The sequence below is a fragment of the Diabrotica virgifera genome, chromosome 10 (genome assembly GCF_917563875.1).
Source record: "Diabrotica virgifera virgifera chromosome 10, PGI_DIABVI_V3a".
Taxonomy (NCBI): domain Eukaryota; kingdom Metazoa; phylum Arthropoda; class Insecta; order Coleoptera; family Chrysomelidae; genus Diabrotica; species Diabrotica virgifera.
Genome location: NC_065452.1, coordinates 73,794,575 through 73,815,749, shown reverse-complemented (window position 1 = coordinate 73,815,749; position 21,175 = coordinate 73,794,575).

The window sequence follows — 21,175 nt, the reverse complement described above, 5'->3', positions numbered from 1 at the left end:
AATGGGAAATAAGCCACAATATTATTAAAAAATGATTTTTATTATTTTTTTGTGACGGATATTCTTGAGTTGGGGTTGATTTCATGTAATCGAATTAACTATATTTCAGTAAAGTCGTCCCAGGAACGCAACTCATAAATATTGGCAATATCATTTTAAAGTCTTCTACTTTAAAATGTATCATATGTATCTGAATTGCCGATATAAATGAGTCAAATTAAATAAATTATTAGAAGAACTTTTTTACTAAGCAATAACATTTTTGTATATGTTAGTAGTATTTTGTATTTTGACAACGGCACCCGATTTGGGCGTCGAAACGTTAATAAAAATCATTTTTTAATAATATTGTGGCTTATTTCCCATTATAAATAGTTAAAATTGTAAAAATGCCACAAGAAAATAGCTTCAGAACAACATAAATATGTCTTATTCTCGGATATTAAGCAGATGTATAGGCAGATACGAGTTGATAAGTCATTGTGATTATCAGAGGATTGTTTTTAGATTCTTTCCTGATGAAGAGTTACAGGAATTTCGGTTATTAACAGTTACTTATGGTGTATCATCAGCTCCTTTTCTTGCTTTAAGGACTTTGTTGCACCTGAGTGAAGATGAAGGTAGAGAGTTTCCCCTTGCTGCTGAAGTTTTGTGTACGAGTACTTATGTTGACTATATAGTTTGTGGTGGTGATACCTTAGAAATTGCGCTAGATCTTCGGAATGAGTTGATATCCTTGTTATCTCGAGGTCAGTTTGAATTGCGTAAGTGGTCGAGCAATGATATGCGATTATTAGAAAGTCTACCGGAGTCACATATTGGTAAGAAACCTATTTCCTTTGATGATAATAGTTGTTCGTCACCTCTAAAAATCCTTGGACTTTTATGTAATGCACAGTTAGATTGTTTTTCTTTTGAAGTGACAGCTCTGGACAAATCTTGTACTAAGACAAGTATGTTGTCTGAATTGGCCCGAGTGTTTGATCCTGTAGGGTTTCTAGCTCCCATGACTTTGTTCACGAAGCACCTTATCCAACGTTTATGGTTGTCCGGAATCGACTGGGATAACTCTCCTCCAGACTCAATTTGTAAAGTTTGGAACCAGTATAAGGAACAACTGTTATCCCTTGGACAGCTTGAAATACCTAGGTGCATGTTCGTGTCCAGGTATATTTGTTGTGAGGTACATGGGTTTTGTGACAGTAGTGAAAAGGGTTATGCCGCTGTTATTTATTTGAGTTTTGTTTTACCAGATGATCAGGTTCGTGTCTTTTTTGTTTGCGCGAAATCAAAAGTAGCTCCCATCCGAACTGTAAGCATTCCACGTTTGGAGCTGTCCGCTTCAGTTCTACTATCTAAACTCATGCAGTTTGTAGTCAGAGTATTAGATCCTAAACTTAAAATCGAAAAGTTGGTAACTTGGTCCGATTCTCAGGTAGCTCTAAGTTGGATAAAATCCTCTCCTCATCGTTGGAAAACTTTTGTTTCTAACCGGGTTTCATATATACAGGAACGCATTTCTCCTAATAGTTGGTTTTATGTTCCTTTTGCTCAGAATCCCGCTAATTTGGCTTCCAGAGGTGTTTTACCTGCTCTAATGTTGGAGCAATCTCATTGGTTTGCAGGTCCTGAGTTTTTGTATAACACAGATCCCATTTCAGACGCTTCCTGTCGCTTTTTTGAATGTGCTGAAATGCTTGATGAGGAGCGTACGGTAACTTTGGCTTCTGTTAATGATGATAATTTTCTTGAGAATCTCTTGAATGACATTTCCGATTCCTCGTTTTTACGACGACTTATAGCTTGGATCTTGAGGTTTGCTTGGAATTCAAAATTCCCCAATGAAAAGAGAGAAAGTCCCTTAAGTTCAAAGGAACTGTATGAGTCATTGATTATGCTAGTTAAATATACTCAACATCGATATTTTGAAAAGGAGTTCGAGGGAAATGTTTTTTCCAAACCTTTTCGAAAGTTGTCCTGCTTTATCGATGATCAAGGAGTATTACGGGTTGGCAGTCGTCTTAGATATTTGCCTGTTTCGATTGGTAAGAAATTTCCTTGCATCCTACCTCGCGAAAGTCGATTAACTTATTTGCTGATTGATTATTACCATAAACGATACTGTCATGCTGGGCTGCTTACAGTTAGTTTTTTGCTTGCCCAGTCATTTTGGATTTTGTCTCCTAAGCGTGCTATACGCTCGGTATTGTCAAAATGTATGCAATGTTGGAGGCACAATCCTAGAAATTACCAACCTCCAATGGGTAACTTACCCTTAGTTAGAATTTCCCAGGTTAAACCCTTCCTGAATTCAGGTATGTGTTTTGGTGGACCGTTTTATGTTGTGATGAATCGCTGTCGAGGAGCTAAATCTTGTAAGGTGTATCTTTGCCTCTTTGTTTGCATGGCCACCAAAGCTCTTCATTTAGAGTTAGCTAGTGAATTATCTAGTAAGACTTTTCTCTCTGCTTTGCAGCGTTTCATAGCTCGTCGTGGTAGGGTTGATAATTTATATTCTGATCGTGGCAGTAATTTTGTTGGCGCTGCTAAATACCTTAACCTTATGAAAAATGCTGCTTCAAATGAAAATATTTCCTTCCATTTTAATGCTGCATCTACTGCCCACTTTGGCGGTTTATGGGAGGCGGGAATAAAGTCAGTAAAGACGCACCTAGCTCATAGGTGATCAGATCTTGTCGTATGAGGAACTAAACACGGTCGTAATTCAGATTGAATCGTATCTTAATTCTAGGCCCTTGACCCCTATAAGTTCTGATCCTAATGATTTGTCAGTTCTAACGACGGGTCATTTTTTAAACCTAGAACCTCTTTCGGCTGTGTTTGAACCTCTTGATGGAGCGTATATTCCTGCATCTCATTTGATGAGACGGAAGTTAATAAATCAAATGCACAAAACTTTTTGGGAACGCTGGAGCAAAGAATATTTGCATACTTTGCATCAGCGCAGTAAATGGACTTCATCCGATAATTTAAAATCCATCGAACTAGGAACGATGGTCCTTATAAAGGATGATAATATCCCTCCCTCGCAATGGCGTTTGGGACGAATATCCCAAGTATTTCCGGGACAGGATGGAATTATTAGAGTTGCAGATGTTAAGACCACAAAGGGAATTCTTCGACGCCTCCTGGTCAAGTTGTGTCCGCTGCCTATCTAAATAATTCCTTAGTTTTTTTTATTAATTAGTTTCATTTTATATTATTACTATTATATTGTTTAACTTTGGTTTTTTTCGGATTCATTCCAAAGTGCCATACCTTAATTTAATTTTTTAGTTGTAAGTTTGTGTTAGTTGAAAATGCACCCTTAAAAGTTGCATTTTGGTGGGGGAGAATGTTAGATTTCCATTAAATTTAAATTAATATATTTTCGCGAGGAAGGCAGCTAGTCCCAACTCTAGATATTTTGCTTTATCGCGATAGAAAAGAGGTTTGCTTGATAGCACAAAAACCGAAACCTTTTTGTGATTTTTGGAAAGGCAAAGAAGTCAGTTGCTCGACAACCAACGGCTCGCTAGTTTGCCGGTGTAACAGCCTAGCTTGTAAGGCTTTTTTCGTGTATGGACTTGGTGCAGTGTTAAATGCAGCTGAGGGCCCTCGTGAAGACCAAATGCAAGGATTGAATTGGTAAGTAGACCTCTTTGCGCCTCATTTAATTATTCTATTCCTTTTTTTTGCTTATGTTTAAGTTTTTTTATTGAACCGGTGTCAAAGCTGCTTTAGAAAACAAAGAACCAGCCCCTATTTGAGATCCAAACATCAAAGATCGCACAATATGGTACAATATTGCCATCAGTGCATTTGAAGTGTGGTGAAAAGTTGCATTCGATGCATTCGATCCACTGTTCCCCAGGGCGACTATTGGAATGTGGCTCAATGCAAACTAGATAGAAAGCATTATCCTGGTCTGAGTCTTCATCTGAAGATACTGTTAATGGACGCTTCTTCTTTATTTTTCTCTTGAATAAATCTTTTTTGGCATTATCAACCGTCGTTTTGGTTGAAGTGTAAGCAAAGTTTCTTGCGATTCTTTTCTCTTTTCTAGCAGTAACTGCTGCCTTCTTCTCCTGTGCTACCTTTTTTCCTCTTTTAAAGCTTTTTTGATTGTTCGGTCTGTGAGAATTGCAGTGGAACGTCTTTTTCTTTCTCCTTTGGTATTTGTTTTTCTGTCGCCAGCTTTAAGAAATGGTCTTAAGTTTATTAGTAAATTGTTGCTGGAAATATGAGCACGTACAACTCTTTCCATAACGTCAGCAGGTGTTTTTCCTCGCTCTGTTTTTCTTTTATAGGTTCGCATGGTTACATCTGCAAATAATTAAATATATAATTAGATAATACTTTTGTTAAAATCAATCGATTTCCTAGTGATATACGAGACAGGTTGGCACAACGTGACAACGTGCCCCATTCATAAAATGCCAACCAACCCCGATGACGGTTTTTCAACTAAAATGGCTAACACGTGTTTACGAATTCGTAAGCTATAAATTTGTTTACGTCAGATTAACCTTTAACTACACGCGCTGGCGTACTTTGTACGCCAGATATAAGAATTCTACTGGAAATATATTTAAAAATTTAATTTTTGACCTTGCTTATTTTTCTAACCTATCACTGGAATGTGCTTTATAATTTGGTTTTAGTTTCGTTATACGGCGTTCTGGAAAGATCGTAATTTACATTTTATTATTTGTTGTTTCCGGTGGTGGACAATATACCCCAGGATTATATTACTATAAGTCGTAATATAAGTACATATTTTAATTGTTTTTTAGTCATTATGGCAAAAAATATATTTTTCTTTATAAAAAATACTTTTTCTCCTGTAAAAAATCACATTTAAAAAAAATTTTTATTAGTAATTTTATTTATCATGGAATCCAGTTATTCCATGATTCCAGTTATAAATCCCAATTGGCTTACTGAAAAGGAAATCCAAGTATTCACTGATGCCGAATAAGGTTTATAACAAACAACTAAGTGTATTTTTTCAAAAAAAAATTAAACAAGTCCGCTGTTTTTAAGTGTATTTTCTTGTGGCGTACAAAGTACGCCACGCGTGTAGTTATGTTATAACTTGATGCGCGGGTAGTTAAAGGTTAAAGAGCTATCAATATACTTTCACACCATCATCATAGAAAATAACTTAAATGTTTCTACTAGATTGTATTAAAAAAAGTGTACGACAACAAAAAATTACTCACCAAATGTAAAATCACAAATCAGCACTATATTCACAGGATAACGTTACAACTTTGACTGAAAGTATGGTAACATAAGCGCAAACGGTTTGTGCATCCAGAGGCCGACGCGGTATGTTTTACTGTGAACGGCGCGTAATTTAACTGCACAATCTCAACGCACCCCATATGACAACCAACCCCGGTCTCCCCTATTACATTATTATTATCGGTATGAATATGCACAAGAAGATACCACTGGTCGCAGAGCGTAGCCGCGTCATACTGAAGCTCGTGGAGTCGGTCCCGGCGCCTGGGCATAAGGTCCCGTCTGCAAAATTAGCATAGTCGCCCTTCGGTTTTTTTTAATTAGTATAATATTTTGTTTAACATGTATACAGAAAAAAAGCTCATTTTGGAGCCCCTCAAATAGGAGCGCCCGCTAGCAGTGCATCCATTGCAAGCCAGTTATCGTTGACCCTGCATGCATATAGCCACTACAAACGAAGATGCGGCGCTCTGCATGTTGTAAATTGTCGTTCTCGTGGAGCCAAGATTTTACAGCTGTGCTGCTGCCGTAATTTTACCGCTATGCTAACATAAATTTTGAGCCCGTGGAGCCGTAGACTTACGCTTTGGCCACACGGGCGATTTTTTACGGCGCGATAATTTACGGTGCCCATTGGTTTGACTACCTCCTCCACCAATTTTAGATGAAATAATTTCATCTAAAATTGGTGGATCGCCCGTGTGGCCAAAGCCTTATTAAAGAGACTAACTGCGAGGTGCCTGACGAGATGCGTGGCGAGATGCCTGCCGAGAATCGCGGAGAGATGTCTGGCGAGATGCGAGGCTTCACTTATATTTCTACACTAAAATCCGATCGATTTAAAAACGACCTTCACTCCTCACCGATCTGTTTAATGGGTTAAAATGATTTGATATGTAATTTAGTATGTTAAAAATTATAAAAAACAAGGTGTGTCCGATATAATTTTGTCCAGACTATAATTAATTAACAATTAAAAATTACTTTTTTTTAAATTCTACTAACATTTTTTCGACCCGGACATTTACTTTATATTTTTTGGATTATCCCAAATAAAATAGGTCTTTTGTAATTTTTCCCTTGATCTTTGTCGAGTTAAAAACCATTTAAAACAAAAAAAATAATAATGACGATTTTCAAGGTTCAAAAGCATAAGTAAAAAATTTTATTTTTGAACTTACGTAAAGTAGCTAAATTCAATTTCAAACGTTATTCTATCAGTTCTTGATAAGAATTTTGGGCTTATTTCATTTTAAACCATTATTTTTTAGTTATTAATGCAGCCCCATCTCTCATCTTCCCGTAAGTCACCTAAATACTCATTCTCATTAACAATTAAAAAAATATATTTTAGAATAAAATATGGCAAACATAATTATTATCGGGATCTGATAGAAAAGGTTTGAATTTAATTGAGTTTAGGTACTTGATGATTACAAAAACATTTTTTACTTATGTTCTGAAGCCTTGAACATCATCATTTTTCGTTCATTTTTCAGTTTTAAATTATTTATCACTTGAAAACGATCAATTTAAGAACATAATTACCAAATTCCTTTTTTGTTTCGAATGATTCAATAATTGAGGGGGTTTGAAGTAAAAGGGTTTAAGTGCACTTTTTTTAAATTGTACTCTAAGTACAGATTCGCATACTTAAATGGTATTAGAACTTGGTGGTAAAACGATTTAATCATATTTCGCCCTACAGTCATCTATCGCCATTACATTTAGTTCACTGAAAACAATTGCAATTTGCTTTGGTAGTAAACAGGTTTAACAGTGCGCTTGAACCGGTTTACCACAAAACTATTTTTAGTATTCTGTAAAAACAAATAGTAATAAACGGGTTTAAGTGCGCTTGAACCATTTTACCACAGAACTGTTTTTAGTATTCTGAAATGTGTAAACACATATGTTAATACATGATTAATTTCAAGTAAATAAATATTATATTTGTGACCAATTTTAGTTATTAGTTATAATTTAGGTATTATGCAACGTGCCAGTTGTAGTTACACTGTGGATAACAGCTGAAACAAAAATGATTAGTAATATGTAGTTAACATCTGCACCTGAACCGTTTTACCAGTAACATTTATCAACACCATGTACCGATTCAAGAACATTTTTTTGGGATATAGTAAGACAAGGATATTGTTATCATTTTATAGTACATTTTACACTAGACATATTTTAGTTTAATGACTCCTAGAATTTATAAAACTCAAACAACTTTGAAGCTGATTATCTCAGAACTATCAAAACTGCACTTAAACCCTTTTACGTCTGGTCCCCGCAATTCTAAAATAATACCTGCCCGCGTCGAAAAAATTTTAGTAGAATTTATAATAAAAGTCATTTTTAATTACAGTCTGGACAAAATTATATCGGGCACCCCTTGTTTTTTTTTGTAATTTTTAACATACAAAATTACATATCAAATAATTATTAATCATTAAACAAATCGATGAAGGTTGTTCTTATATCGGATCCTCTACTAAAAGTCAATTCATCCTAAAGTAACAGGCCGAAAAATATGCAATTATCTTCGGGAGTATTAACCAATTTTGTAGTTATTATGCAGCCGAATTGAAACTGTTAGTGCGGGATTTTCTCTCTGAGAATAGTGGAATGTGTACTCAGTAAATTCCAGCAAATTTATTTCCATCATCGAAATGGGACGGTCTGTTTGAATAACTAGTAATAAAAGTAGGTTTATTTAGTGATTTATGAGATAGTTTGATTGTGATAAATGAAAATGGAAAGCAAAACGCAAATATGTTTTCTGTGTCGTTGACACTGGACATTCGAGTTAAAATTTCTGAAATTCAGTTGTTTAGGTTTGACTGTGTTTACCCAAAGATCGTTAAAAATATGACACATTGCCGCGTGTATACCTTTAATACAAAACGATAGTTAATTTTGGTTTTATCCAGCTGTTTATCATTTTTCTGGCGCTAATTTTATAATATTTCTTCCATGCATTTGCAGCAATCTTCTGCTTGACTTCCTTATTTTTTTTTAGTTTTATATTATGCAAATTGTCTATTGCAAATTTTTCTATTTCTAATATATACTTAATATACTTAAGAATGGATAAAAATATCGAATGTTTTGAAATTATGATGTGAAGTAAATCTTTTTATGCTGCAATCCTTAAGCAGCCTTTAGACGCCGCGATAAATGCGAGCAATTTATTGTGACGATAAATTTCTACGATTTATTGATTTTTTTAAAGCTTTTTAGACGCTGCGATATATTGTCGCGATTGATTATAAATTGAAACAACTCGATCGTTACAATAAATTGGTCGCATTTATCGCAGCGATTAAACCAGCGATAAATCGCTGCGATGTACTGTTTACACACAACGATAAATTGAAACAACTCGATCATTACGATATATTGCTCGCATTATCGCGGCGCCTAAACGCTGCCTGGTACATACGGTGAAACGAAATTGCAACGAAACCCTTTTAAAATTATTAGTTTGAAACTTGTTTGAATCGTTTACCACACATACACCGCAACCCTAAATCTCACAACCACTTCAGTAATCTGTGAGAAAAGGCGTCTGTAAAATATATTGTTCAATAGATGAAGCAGTATAGTGGTTGGTGGTTATGGATTTATATCTTCGATAGAGAAAATGACGAAGAACTGTGTGGATACATCCCTACATTGTACATTGAGAAGAATATCATTTATATGTCTGTGGCTGCCAAAGAAATACAAAAAACTGATAGATAATTCATGAATTGTTATCGTATGAGCAAAACTACATATCTTCAACTTGTTGAAATAATGACATTTCAGCTGTAGAGACTTAATATTAATATGGGGGAATGTGTGAGTTCTCAAGAAGGGCTAATAATAACACATCATCATCATCAGGGCTTTTCATTCCAGGTGGAATGTTTGCCGCTCTTACTTAGAGCTCTCAGATTCGCTTATTGCGGTGAATCACTCCGCATTCCACTTGTATGTTGTCAAAGTTTGTTATATGACTTGGCTTTCGTTACTATTTTCTTCCACTCATTTCGATATGTGCATAGTTCCCTCCAGTTTCTCACTTCCAGAATTTTGATATCTCTCATGACCTGGTCCTCCCATCTCTCTCTGGGTCTTCCTCTTGGTCTTTCAGTTGCCGGTTTCCATTTGGTGATCTTCTTAATCAGTCGGTCGTTTTTCCTTCTTTCTATGTGTCCCAGCCATCTCAGCCTCTGTGATTTAATAAATCTAACTATATCTTCTCCCTTTATTATGTCTCTTAGTTCATGGTTCATTCTTCTTCTCATTTCTCCGTTGTCCATTCTTATCGGGCCCATAATGCGTCTGAGGATTTTCCTTTCGAATATTCCCAATTTTTCTTCATCTTTTTCCGTGAGGCACATTGTCTCAGCTGCGTACGTAACTACTGGTCTGATTGCAACTCTGTATATTTTCAGTTTTGTGTTTCTGGATAAGTTCTTGTCCTTCATAAGCCTATGATATCTCCAGTATGTTTTGTTGCCTGTTAGTATTCGTTCCGTTACTTCTTCACTTCTCTTGTTTTGGCCATTCACTATTACTCCCAAATATTTAAATTGTTGGACTCTTTCAAAAGTGTAGTTTTCTATTTTGATTTCTCTCATCCTGTTATCTTCTCTTCTAGAGCAGAGTAGATATTTTGTTTTTCCTTCGTTAATTTCTAGACCTCTTCTCCGTGCTTCTTTTGCCAGGATTGTTACTGCTTCTTTTAATCTTTCCTTGTCTCTTCCCATAAGAACTAAATCATCTGCATATGCAACTATTTGTGTTGGGGAGTGGGCTATAGTTCCTTTAATTTTGCTGGCCTTGACTGTTCCTTCTAGTGCTATGTTGAATAGTGTGGTTGACAGGGAGTCGCCTTGTCGCACTCCTGTTTCTATTGCAATTGATTTTGTGCTACCTTCTTCTGTTGTTACTTTGGCTCGAGCTCCATCCATGGTCATTTTTGTTAATCTGATTAATTTTGCTGGTATATCTTGATTTTTCATTTCAATACATAATTTGTTTCTTCCAATACAGTCAAAGGCTTGTCTGAAGTCTACGAAAAGGATGTGGAGTTCTATGTTGTGTTCGTGGCATTTTTCTATTGTTTGTGTAACTATGTGGATCGCATCTGTAGTGGATCTGCCTTCTCTGAATCCTTGCTGGTAGTCCCCAATTTTTTCTGTGTGAATTGATTAAGTTTTTGTTTGATGAGGGCTGTTAGAATATTATATGTTGTACTCAGTAGAGATATTGCTCTATAATTGTTACAGTTTGTTACTTCTCCTTTCTTAAATATTGGTATAATTCTGCCTTCTTTCCAATCCTCGGGCATTTCTTCTGCTTCCCATATTCTAACTATTAGGTTATAGATGCTTGTTAATAACTTTTCCCCTCCGTTTTTAATTAGTTCATTGGGAATTTCATCTGGGCCTGGTGTTCTTTTCTGTTTCATTTTTTGAATGATGGCTAAATATTCATCATGTGTTGGCATCCCTATTTCATTATCTCTAATGTCTTCCATTGCGCCTACCTCCTCTTCCGGGCTTTCTTTGCATCTATATAGTTCTGTGAAGTGTGTTTCCCATGATCTATTGTCAATTTTAACTACTGGTCTGCCTTTTCTTTGTTGAGCTTTTAGGTATCCAAATAGTTTGGCGCTGTCTTTACTATTCATTTCTAGTTCCTTTAACAGCTCTTCGATCCATAGTTTTTTTTTTGTTCTTGCAACAATTATCGGCTGCTTTCTTTTTTTCTTTATATTCGTTTCGATGATGCACTTCTTTAGTTGATATCCATTTATCTCTTGCTTGGTTTTTCTGTTTGATTTCGTTTTCGCATTCTGCATCAAACCACTCTTTCCTTCTTTTTATTTCCCTCTGTCCTAGCACCTCTTCAGCTGAATTCAAAATGGATTCTTTTATATTTTTCCATATGTCCTCTGTGTTATTTGCTTGTGTTAGGTTTTCCTTTAGGGTTGTCTCATATTGTTCTCTTAGTTCCTGTACTTTTAACTTCTCCAGATTCCATCTTCTTTTGTTTTGTCTTGTTCTCTCTGCTTTAATTATCTTCATTTTGATTTCTCCTATTACTAGAAAATGGTCTGTGTCCGCGTTTGCTCCTCTATATGATCTGACATCGTGCATTATTGCTTTCCATTTTTTGGATATTAGTATGTGATCTATCTGATTGCCATCTGTTGTGCCAGGTATCAACCATGTTACTTTATGCTCTCTTCTGTGCATGAAGTTTGTACTTATAATGTAACTGTTTGTTATTGCTGCTAGTTGGCATAATTTTCTTCCGTTATCGTTTGTCTCGTCATGAATAGTTTCTTTCCCTGCTACTTCCTTATACTGGTTTTCTTTGCCTACTTTTGCATTGAAGTCACCAACCATTAGTACTATATCATTTCTGGGTAATCTTTCATATAATTCTTCCAGTTGTTCATACAATTCAATTTTATCATTTTCTGGTGCATTTTCTGTGGGTGCATATATGTTTATGATTGTCATATTGGCTTGTTTGTTTTCTACTTTTATATACGACATTCGTCCATTTATCGCTTTAAATTCTATAACTTTGTCCCTAATCTTACTGTTAACCATGAATGCTGTACCGTTTTTTCCTTGCTTGTTTTCTCCCGAGTAGTATATTGTGTAGTTTTTCTTTTTGATATTTCCTTCTCCCTTCCATCGTACTTCTTGTATTGCTAGTATGTCTATTCTGTATCTTTGCATTTCTCTTGCTACCTCTTCCATTTTTCCTGGTCTCAATAATGTTTGAACGTTCCAGGTTCCCTCTTTTACTCTATTTTTCTTCTTGGTTTTTCTTTTTCCATCTCTTTTTCTTATGTTTGATTCGTTGTTCTTTTTCCGTTCTAGTTTCGTTTTCAGGTTTTCATTCATTTTCTTTACAGTCTCTTTACATTCCATAAATGCGTTTTCCATATTCGTTTGCCGGTATGTTTTAGTGATACTAGTCGTTTGTTCTTTACTATGTGCTACTTTTACATACAATCTCAGTTTTTTGGCTTTGTGCCGGAATTATGTGCAGTCTTGGTTATTTTCGCCATATTTTCTGATTCATTTTCATCATCTCCTGGTGATCTTTCCGTATATGTTCTTCCTCTGGGTTTTCCTTGAGGTGTTTTAGTATTCATCATTTCGCTTTGTGTCCTCTTGTATCCTAAGCTTTCCACAGTATATGTTTTGTCGTTTATTTTTAGCTTATTATAATTTAGCGATGCCTTCTGACCCCTTTCTCTTGCTTCCTTTAAGTGTTGTTTCAGTATTTTTCTCTGGTCTTGTATCTCCTTGGAATAATCTTCACTTAGGTAAATGTCTGTTCCTTTTAGTCTTTTCGATTGGTTCAATATTTCAGTTCTTTTGGAACCGCTTTTAAGTTCCAGTAGTATAGGTCTCGGTAACTGTCTTAGGGGATCTCTTTGTATACCAACGCGTTTTATGTCTATTATGTCTGTGTGTTCATTTAGTGGAACTTGGATTTTAATTGCCATATTTTGTATACTTTTTATCATATCATTTTCTTGTTCACCTTCTTTCTCTGTTATACCGTATACTATAATATTTTTCTTTCTTCTTACCTCTCTTTCTAGATCTTCTATTCTTTTTTCGTGTACCTTATTTTCTGATTTTAATGCTATATTTTCAGCTTTTAATTCTGCGATTTCCAGTTTCATGAGCTGTAAATCATTTTGCACTTCATTTAGTTTTTGTTCTATTCTTATGCCTCTATTATCCATACAATCTAATTTTTCACTCATCTTTTTCATCATTTCCTCCATCTTTTTTTCGACTATGGATTATTTTTCTAAATCTCTAGGCTAGCGTTAGAATCTTTCTCACTTCGACGGTTAGTAAGATTTTGCTTTTATCCAATCTCAGAGATTAGAATTTTACTATTTTGTTACGTAGCGTAAAATGAGCCACACCCGTTTCAACCACGCGGAGGTGTGTCCACTTATCCACGCACCAAAAATATTCTTATTTTTCGAAAGTATTCTTATTTTTATTTACTGTAGACTATTCTTTTTATTTTAAATCCGGCAACACTGCTTAAAATTCGAGCAGAACTTCACCTCTGGTATACTGGTTTTCTTATCTGCTTGACCGCTTAGCTTTTTGTAGTGTTCCAATGTTTATTATTTATCACCCACAATCGTTACCTTATAAAAAAACGCTGTTCTGTTTATGTTTGTCTATTTCCACTTTTTTGTCCCAATAGAACGTCTTCACTTTTATAATTTACGTTTCGCACTTGCTTTGTATTTAAATTTCACTACACCACGCAATATTCGGGGAAAATGCAGGAGTAAATTTAAACACTTTATTTGCGTTCCAATGCCACGTTGCCAAGTCATGAATATAACACATAGTATTTTAATAATGCCAAGTCGTATTTTAAAATATTTATTTATATCAACGATTAAAATAAGAATGATGAAATGATAAAATCAAATAATGTTTCTCAATATTATCACTTATATAATTAAAAATTAATTGAGCTAAATCATTTTTAGGCATGCAACGCATTCATACTAGTTTCCAAAATTCATGTCTTGTTTCACAGAAGGGTATTCTGTAGTATTCGATAGGATTCCTGTTGATATTCCATTTTGTTGTACCCACAAAGACGCGATATCCGATGAAACGCAAACACGAGTTTCCTGCACACCGGTTTCAATGAAACTTATCTGTATGCGTTTCAAACCGTCGGTTTGAAACGGCCACAATGGTTTCATCATGTGTGGTCCCTCATAGGCGTCTATGGCAGAAACTCTAATGAAACGCAAAAGTAACTGAGAGTTGCAGTTTCGTTACATTTGCGTTTCATCGTACGTGCAGGGGAGAGATTAAATATCCAGCATTCGACGACACTGTTGCTAGATGTATTTTTTCCTTTTAGGGGGAATTTTAAAATGTTATATTCTAATGCCAGTTTGGTTTTAAATTTGACAGTTCCTACCCAGCTACCCAGTTGATAACATTTCAATTCAAAAACTTTTACAGTAGGTATATGTGTAACTTTAACATTATTATTTATTTTTTAAGTATTAAGGTTGATGTTGATGTGAATGTTGATATCAGATGTACTGTGAAGGGTATGTTAGTTATAGCCTCATACAAAGCCTTAGTTTTGATGGTGGCAGCATAGTGCTTTGGAGCGGTTTTCATTGGAAATGTCATACCGAACTTGTGGAGATATTTGGGCGAATGACGGCTGACATGAGCATTGAAAACATTTTAGAAGATCATATTCGGCCATTCACCAGCCATATTTAATATGGCAGATTCGTGCTAATGCAAAATAATGCCAGCACTCATGTCGCTAGAACAGTGAATACTTACATGAATGAGATTCAATTGAAACGATTATATTGGCCACCCATATATACCATATCAGATTTAACCCATTAGCGCCCAGCGTTACCATATGGTAACGTAAAACACATAATCTTTAAAAATTCTGCGGTATGTCCATGGAACTAGTCAGCCGATTTTGAAAACTATCGTTTGTATGAATACTTCAGGCACCCATAAAACGTAACGGATTCGTATTTTAGTTTTCTCTTAACCGTCGAGGATAATCATATGACAGTGTGGTTTAAGTTTATAGAAAAAGATGGACCTCCGTTTTGCGTATGCAACTTTTGATAGTCTTCTGGTAAATACATTTGCATATTTAAAAAAAAAAACTAAGTTTATTATACCCCAAGTTATTATAAATTGTTGTATTTTATTACCAATTAAATGTAGCGAATTTTATAGGAATAGTCAAAGTACGCCGTTACCATATGGTTGCGGTGGGCGCTTACGGAGTCATAATCTTATTTTTTTTCAGTAGTGGATTTTCGTTAGAAGAAGCGATAGTGTTACTGGTGCGATGGAAAGATAACTGTTACAATGGTATTTACGAGTTGTGGTGGTTCAGCATTGGGAACGGTAAAAAGATTTTCTCATGAAGAAAATCGCCACAATCAAGTAAGTCGGCCTCACTGTATTGCTGAATACAATAAAAATATGGGGGTACCGACTTGATGGATCAAGGTGTTTTAACCTACCAAGTAGCAATTCGCAGTAAAAAATGGCACTGGGCAATTGTAACATGGTTGTTGGATGTTGCAGTCCATTATTTATGGCATTTATATAAAAAATATATAAAAAAGATATATCCGTGCTATCTCTTAGGAGAGAATTGGCCCAAGTTCTTCTCGCAAGATATGAAAGTCCTCCCTTATATACAGGAAGACCTAGTCTACATAGACAGAACTTGCCAGATCTTCGTTTTGATCGCTTTGATCATTTCGCTACACCAAGCAGTAGAAGGCGATGTGCTGGTGACGGATGTACAACATCTGGACAAACAATGCGCCAAAAATGCAACGTTGGTTTGTGTGTTAATTGTTTTATAGGATACCACACCAGACGATGAAAATATTCTCAAATAAATATTAAAAAAAAATTTTAGTTTTGATTTTAGCGATCCTAAAAATTCCTTAAGCGCCCAGCGTTACCATATGGTAACATCATATAATTTAACCAAAAAAGACATGAAACCGAGAAACTTATTTTTTTGGATTAAATTATTAACATTTTAATCTACTTGACCCTAAAAGTTAAGATTTTCAAATAAAAAAAACTTGGGCGCTAATGGGTTAAATTCGATCGAAAATTTATGACACTTTAAAACATCGCATTCCGGAAGGAAATCCTATTCCTATAACAATGGAAGGGCTAAGGATTGCAGCACAAAAAATTTCGTGTTACATGATAATTTAAAAATATTCGATATTTTTGTCCATGAGTATATTATATAAAGCCATCGAAAAAAACATGTAAATATAATGATAACCCCACTTTTAGATACAATTGGATGATTTCCTTAAAACACGTTTAAAAAATTAACAACAGCCTAAAACACGTTTAAACCCTTTGGTTACTTTTGTAATGTATATAGAAGATTTGATTGTAATAATGAAATAAAATACATTAACGGAGTCCTTCAAGGTCAAGTGTAATTTTACTTTCTGAATCACTCTCTACAAAAATATTTACAACAAAAGACTGAACAAATTGACCACAGAATAAACATGAGTAATAAAATAATATGTTAAAATTATTGTTTCCAATTGCAATAATGTTCAGTTATAAGTAGCTCATTCACACTGTTTTTCAACTCGCTGTTTTCTTTTATTTCTTCTAGTTCCATAATCATTATCGATACAGTAAAACCTGTCACTAACGGCCACTAAAAATAAAAAAATCTATTGGCCGATATAGAAATGTGGCCGGTATTGCCAGCTTTTTAGTCCACAAAATACATAAAAGGTAATTGGAACTTTGTTTATTTTATTAATAAAAGCAAATATAAAAACGAAAACTACTAAAACTACTTTAAACTAATATAAAACAAAACTAGGTACATACTACACTACGGGAAAAACAGATGTTAAGCTTTTTTTTAAAGAATTTTTCAACTTGCTTTTATTTTTTATAATACCCTTTGATAATTTGAGTTTTTACAACACCATAGTTTTCTGCCAACTTTTGTGAACTTAAACCATGCAATACTTATAAATAGTGACAGCCGTTTTATCTTTTACGACATATTATTATAGGACTTTAAGAACCTTGTGACCACCGACCCTACTTATACAGGTTATTTAATTCCTTTTTAGGTAGATATAATAGGTAATAAATAGTACTGGGTATTTCCATCAACAAATAGATAAAAGTATTTTGGCCGACATTCACAGGTAAATTTCTATAAAATGGGCTTTAAAATATAGAGACCGACCGATTAATCGGCTTCGGCATCGGCTTCGGCCATCTTCGGCCAATATTTAAACCTTCGGCCAAAATTCGGCTTCGGACAAAACGAAGCCGAAGGTTTCGCCGAAGGTGGAATAATAGAATGCTCCGAGTATACTATACTATATAAATAATCTCAAAACAATATGCTTCGGCGAGCCTTTGATACTTTGAATAATATTTACACCCTATTTTATACCCTAATAAACCAAAACGGTTTACAAACTTTCAGGTAGTAGGTAGGATATAAATATTAACAATAGGCCAAGATGTCTCAAAGATCTTCATTTGAATATTTCTCAGGTAGTAAAATTCTGAGAAACTATAAAAATTTTATTGTATTTGTTAAAACTCAAGATTACTGGTGTTTTGACTACCTAAATATTAATGGCAAAACATCGACCATCGACAATCCCTACTATAAATGCAAATATTTAGTCACCTTCGGCTTCGGCTTCGGCTTCGGCCGAAGGTATCCTTCAGGCCGAATTTCGGCATCGGCTTCGGCTTCGGCCAAAAAAATCACATTCGGTCGGTCTCTATAAAATATGTGATTATTTGGCCGCATCCATATTATAAAGGTGGACGTAAATACCAGGTTATAAATAAGGAAATCTACATATAATTGGTTTGGGGAATTTTGAAACTCGCCGTTAGTACAGTTGGCTGATTTTGGCAGGTGGCCGGTAACACAGGTTTTACTAGTTAGATATCATGTTGGCTATCATATTCGCTTTCGTGACTTTATTGACAGCAGCTTTGAATGATGATGTAGGATGTAGGTAGTCGATTTTCCGTATCATGGTCTTAGATTTTTTAGCCCTAATGTTCTGATTCTACCAGGATCACGTTTACCTCGGATCTTTCTGTTAATCAGATGTAATACTTCATATTTTTTGAGCTGTCTAAGGATCTCCTCATTTCTATCTTTGTCGAGCCAGCTTATTCCTAGACATCTCAAAGACTCCCAAACGTTTAAGCATAGCCTCATTTAGAGTCCACGCTTCCACTCTATACAGTAGGAGTGGAAATATATAGCAATGTCATTCGAACGCGAAAGTTAGTACTAAGATCGTGGCTGCAATGAACGTTTCTCATTTTTAGAAAGGTAACTTGGGCTTGCTGTATTCGGCTTTAAATTTCAGCAGTTGAATCCCTGCTATTATTGACATTTCTGCCGAAATACATGAATTTCTCTACTCATAACATTTTTTTCGCTATTATATATTTAGTTTTGTGAACGTTGAGTTTTAATCCATACTGATCATAGCTTCGTGTTATTTTGTTGATTAGACTTTAAAAGTCTTCTCCGCAATTAGCCAGCACTAAGGTATCATCGGCATATCTAATATTGTTCACGGTTACTCCATTAACAGCAATACCTTATATTGTCTCCAATAAGGCTGCCTTAAATATTTCCACTAAATATAAGTTAATGAGTAAAGGCGATAGTATACAGCCTTGTCTCATTCCTCTTTTTATATTTATTTCATTCAACAGTTCTTGTTCAACTCTTATTCTTGATATTTGATGTCAGTATATATTTTTAATTATTCATAAATTTTTATCTTTATCATTTTCTTATCTCGGACCTTATCAAAGGTCTTTTTAAAATAAAAAAATAGTAAAACCTTTATAAAAGGTATATTTAAAATCTCGAAAGAGGGCTACATAACAATGACATAACTAGTTTTCGACTGGTTTACCAGTCATCATCAGTGCTTACGTGAAGTTTACATGCTAACCACCAAGATATAATTTACAAAAATATTAGGGTCAAAGCCCTGTAAAAGTAATCCGTTAAGGAAACATCGATTAAAAATACTGACTTAAGCGTGGATGTTTGAAATATTTGCTAATATGCCCCAGGTAACATCTGAGCTGTGATTCGACTTGTTCACATGATAAAAGTGTAGCAGCAAGTCTACACTTCCACCTTGCTGCTACACTTCCACCATGTGAACAAGTCGAATCAGAGCTCAGATGTTACCTGGGGCATATTAGCAAATATTTCAAACATCCACGCTTAAGTCAGTATTTTCAATCGATGTTTCCTTAACGGATTACTTTTACAGGGCTTTGACCCTAATATTTTTGTAAATTATATCTTGGTGGTTAGCATGTAAACTTCACATAAGCACTGATAATGACTGGTAAACCAGTCGAAAACTAGTTATGTGATTGTGATGTAGCCCTTTTTAGGGATTTTAAATATATCTTTTATAAAGGATTTTACTGTTTTTTGTATTACATGGTATATAGCCAACTACAAGAAAACTTTTTTCTTGTGGATCTTTTTAAAATCGACTGCACACATATATACATTTTGATTTATATCTCTGCATCTCTGTGTTACTACTTCGATATTGAAGAAGCCTTCTCTCTTACCCAGCCACCGATAAAGCCTAATTGAGTATTAAGAACTGAGAATCATTATTTTACTTCTACTTCCGTAAGTTTTTCAATATTGTAGTTTCTGTTCATTTTATTATTCATTTTCACTTTTTCTCCTGCCTCCATCTACATGTGATTTTAACGGGGTAATGCTCGAAATCTATTTCAGGTTCTGTCATAATTCTTACCTTTTGAATGATATTCATGTATTTATTTTCAATCATAACATGACCCATCTGATTCTTCAATGTTCCATCTGGGTAGACCCACATACATTTGTATATCTCTTTTAGTTTTAGTTGCATGCTTCTCACCACTACGTTTTTCTCCATCACAAATCCAATAATTCTTTGACTACTATGGTTCGATACTTCATGTTTACTGTGGTTACCAGTTACTACAGTATACAGAGGTTCTTTTCCCGCTTTAGAGTATTACAATCACCCATTACTTTTTTCACATCCCGTTTAGGTAGGCGTTCGTATTTGTCGTTTAGCTGTTCGCAGTAAAGATCCTTTAAAGCGGGTTTACATTACTAGTGAGTAACAAACGTAGTTCACACTAAAAATGAAGCGTTATCTACGCTTCTATGCAATACGTTTCGTGAGAAACGTTATTGTGTTACATTGGGCACGAGACTTTTATGTGTTAGTAGTAGACATGGCATCATCATTTGTATTAGAGGCTACTATTACAACCTGCGAAATAATAGCTATTATTTCTCTAGTACATGTTTTACGGTAAAATTTTCAATTTCAAGCTGAGCAACCATTCTTTCTACTGCTGCGTTTCATGCGCCATTCTTTTTATACCTTGCGCCAGAATCATTCCAGTATACAGGATTACTTTCGTACAATTCTACAAATCTAACATATAACGGTCTCCCGTTCATTGAGACGCTCATTTTTGAGGGTAAAAGCACGTGCTTAATCAAATACAAACTCTCTACGACTGTCTTTAGAGCGTGAAATATTTAACATGTTTAATGTCAATCGTGACGTGGCGTAGATCATTCGTGAGACAATCGTGTTGCACGAACATCTGTTTACATTAGTCATGTAGCACGGGCCAACTACGTAACCATGGGCCACGGTCGTTATTCACTATAGTCCGTTATACCTTGACTTTACAGTATAGGGAACATAGGCAATGCAGTCATTATAAGAGTTTTTAGCGTGGTGATGCCGATTTTATCAAAAAAAAATTAGTAATCGAACATTAGCGAGATTAAATTAAAACTGTTATAGAAAGGCAATCTACAATTTTAGGACTTATATGCGTGATAATAACTATAGTACATCAAATAAACTTAAACGCATACGAATTCTAAAATTGTAGAATTTTTTTCTAAAATAGTTTTTGATTTAATCTCTCTAATGTTCGATTACAAATTTGTTTTTGATAAAATCGGCATCACCGCGCTATAAACTCTAATAAGGACTGCATTTCCTATGTTCCCTATACTGTAAAGTCAAGGTGGGACGGACTATTATAATAATGTCAACCCGCCTTTATTTCTCCGTAAAAAACATAAATTTACTGCATAAAAGTCTTATTCCTGGCCTACAAAATTTGGTTATTTAGTATCTATTAGTATAGGTTATTTATAGTATGGGATATATTAGGTTATTCAAGTAATTATTATGACTTTTATTAATAAAACTATTTTCGAGCGGATAATGTCG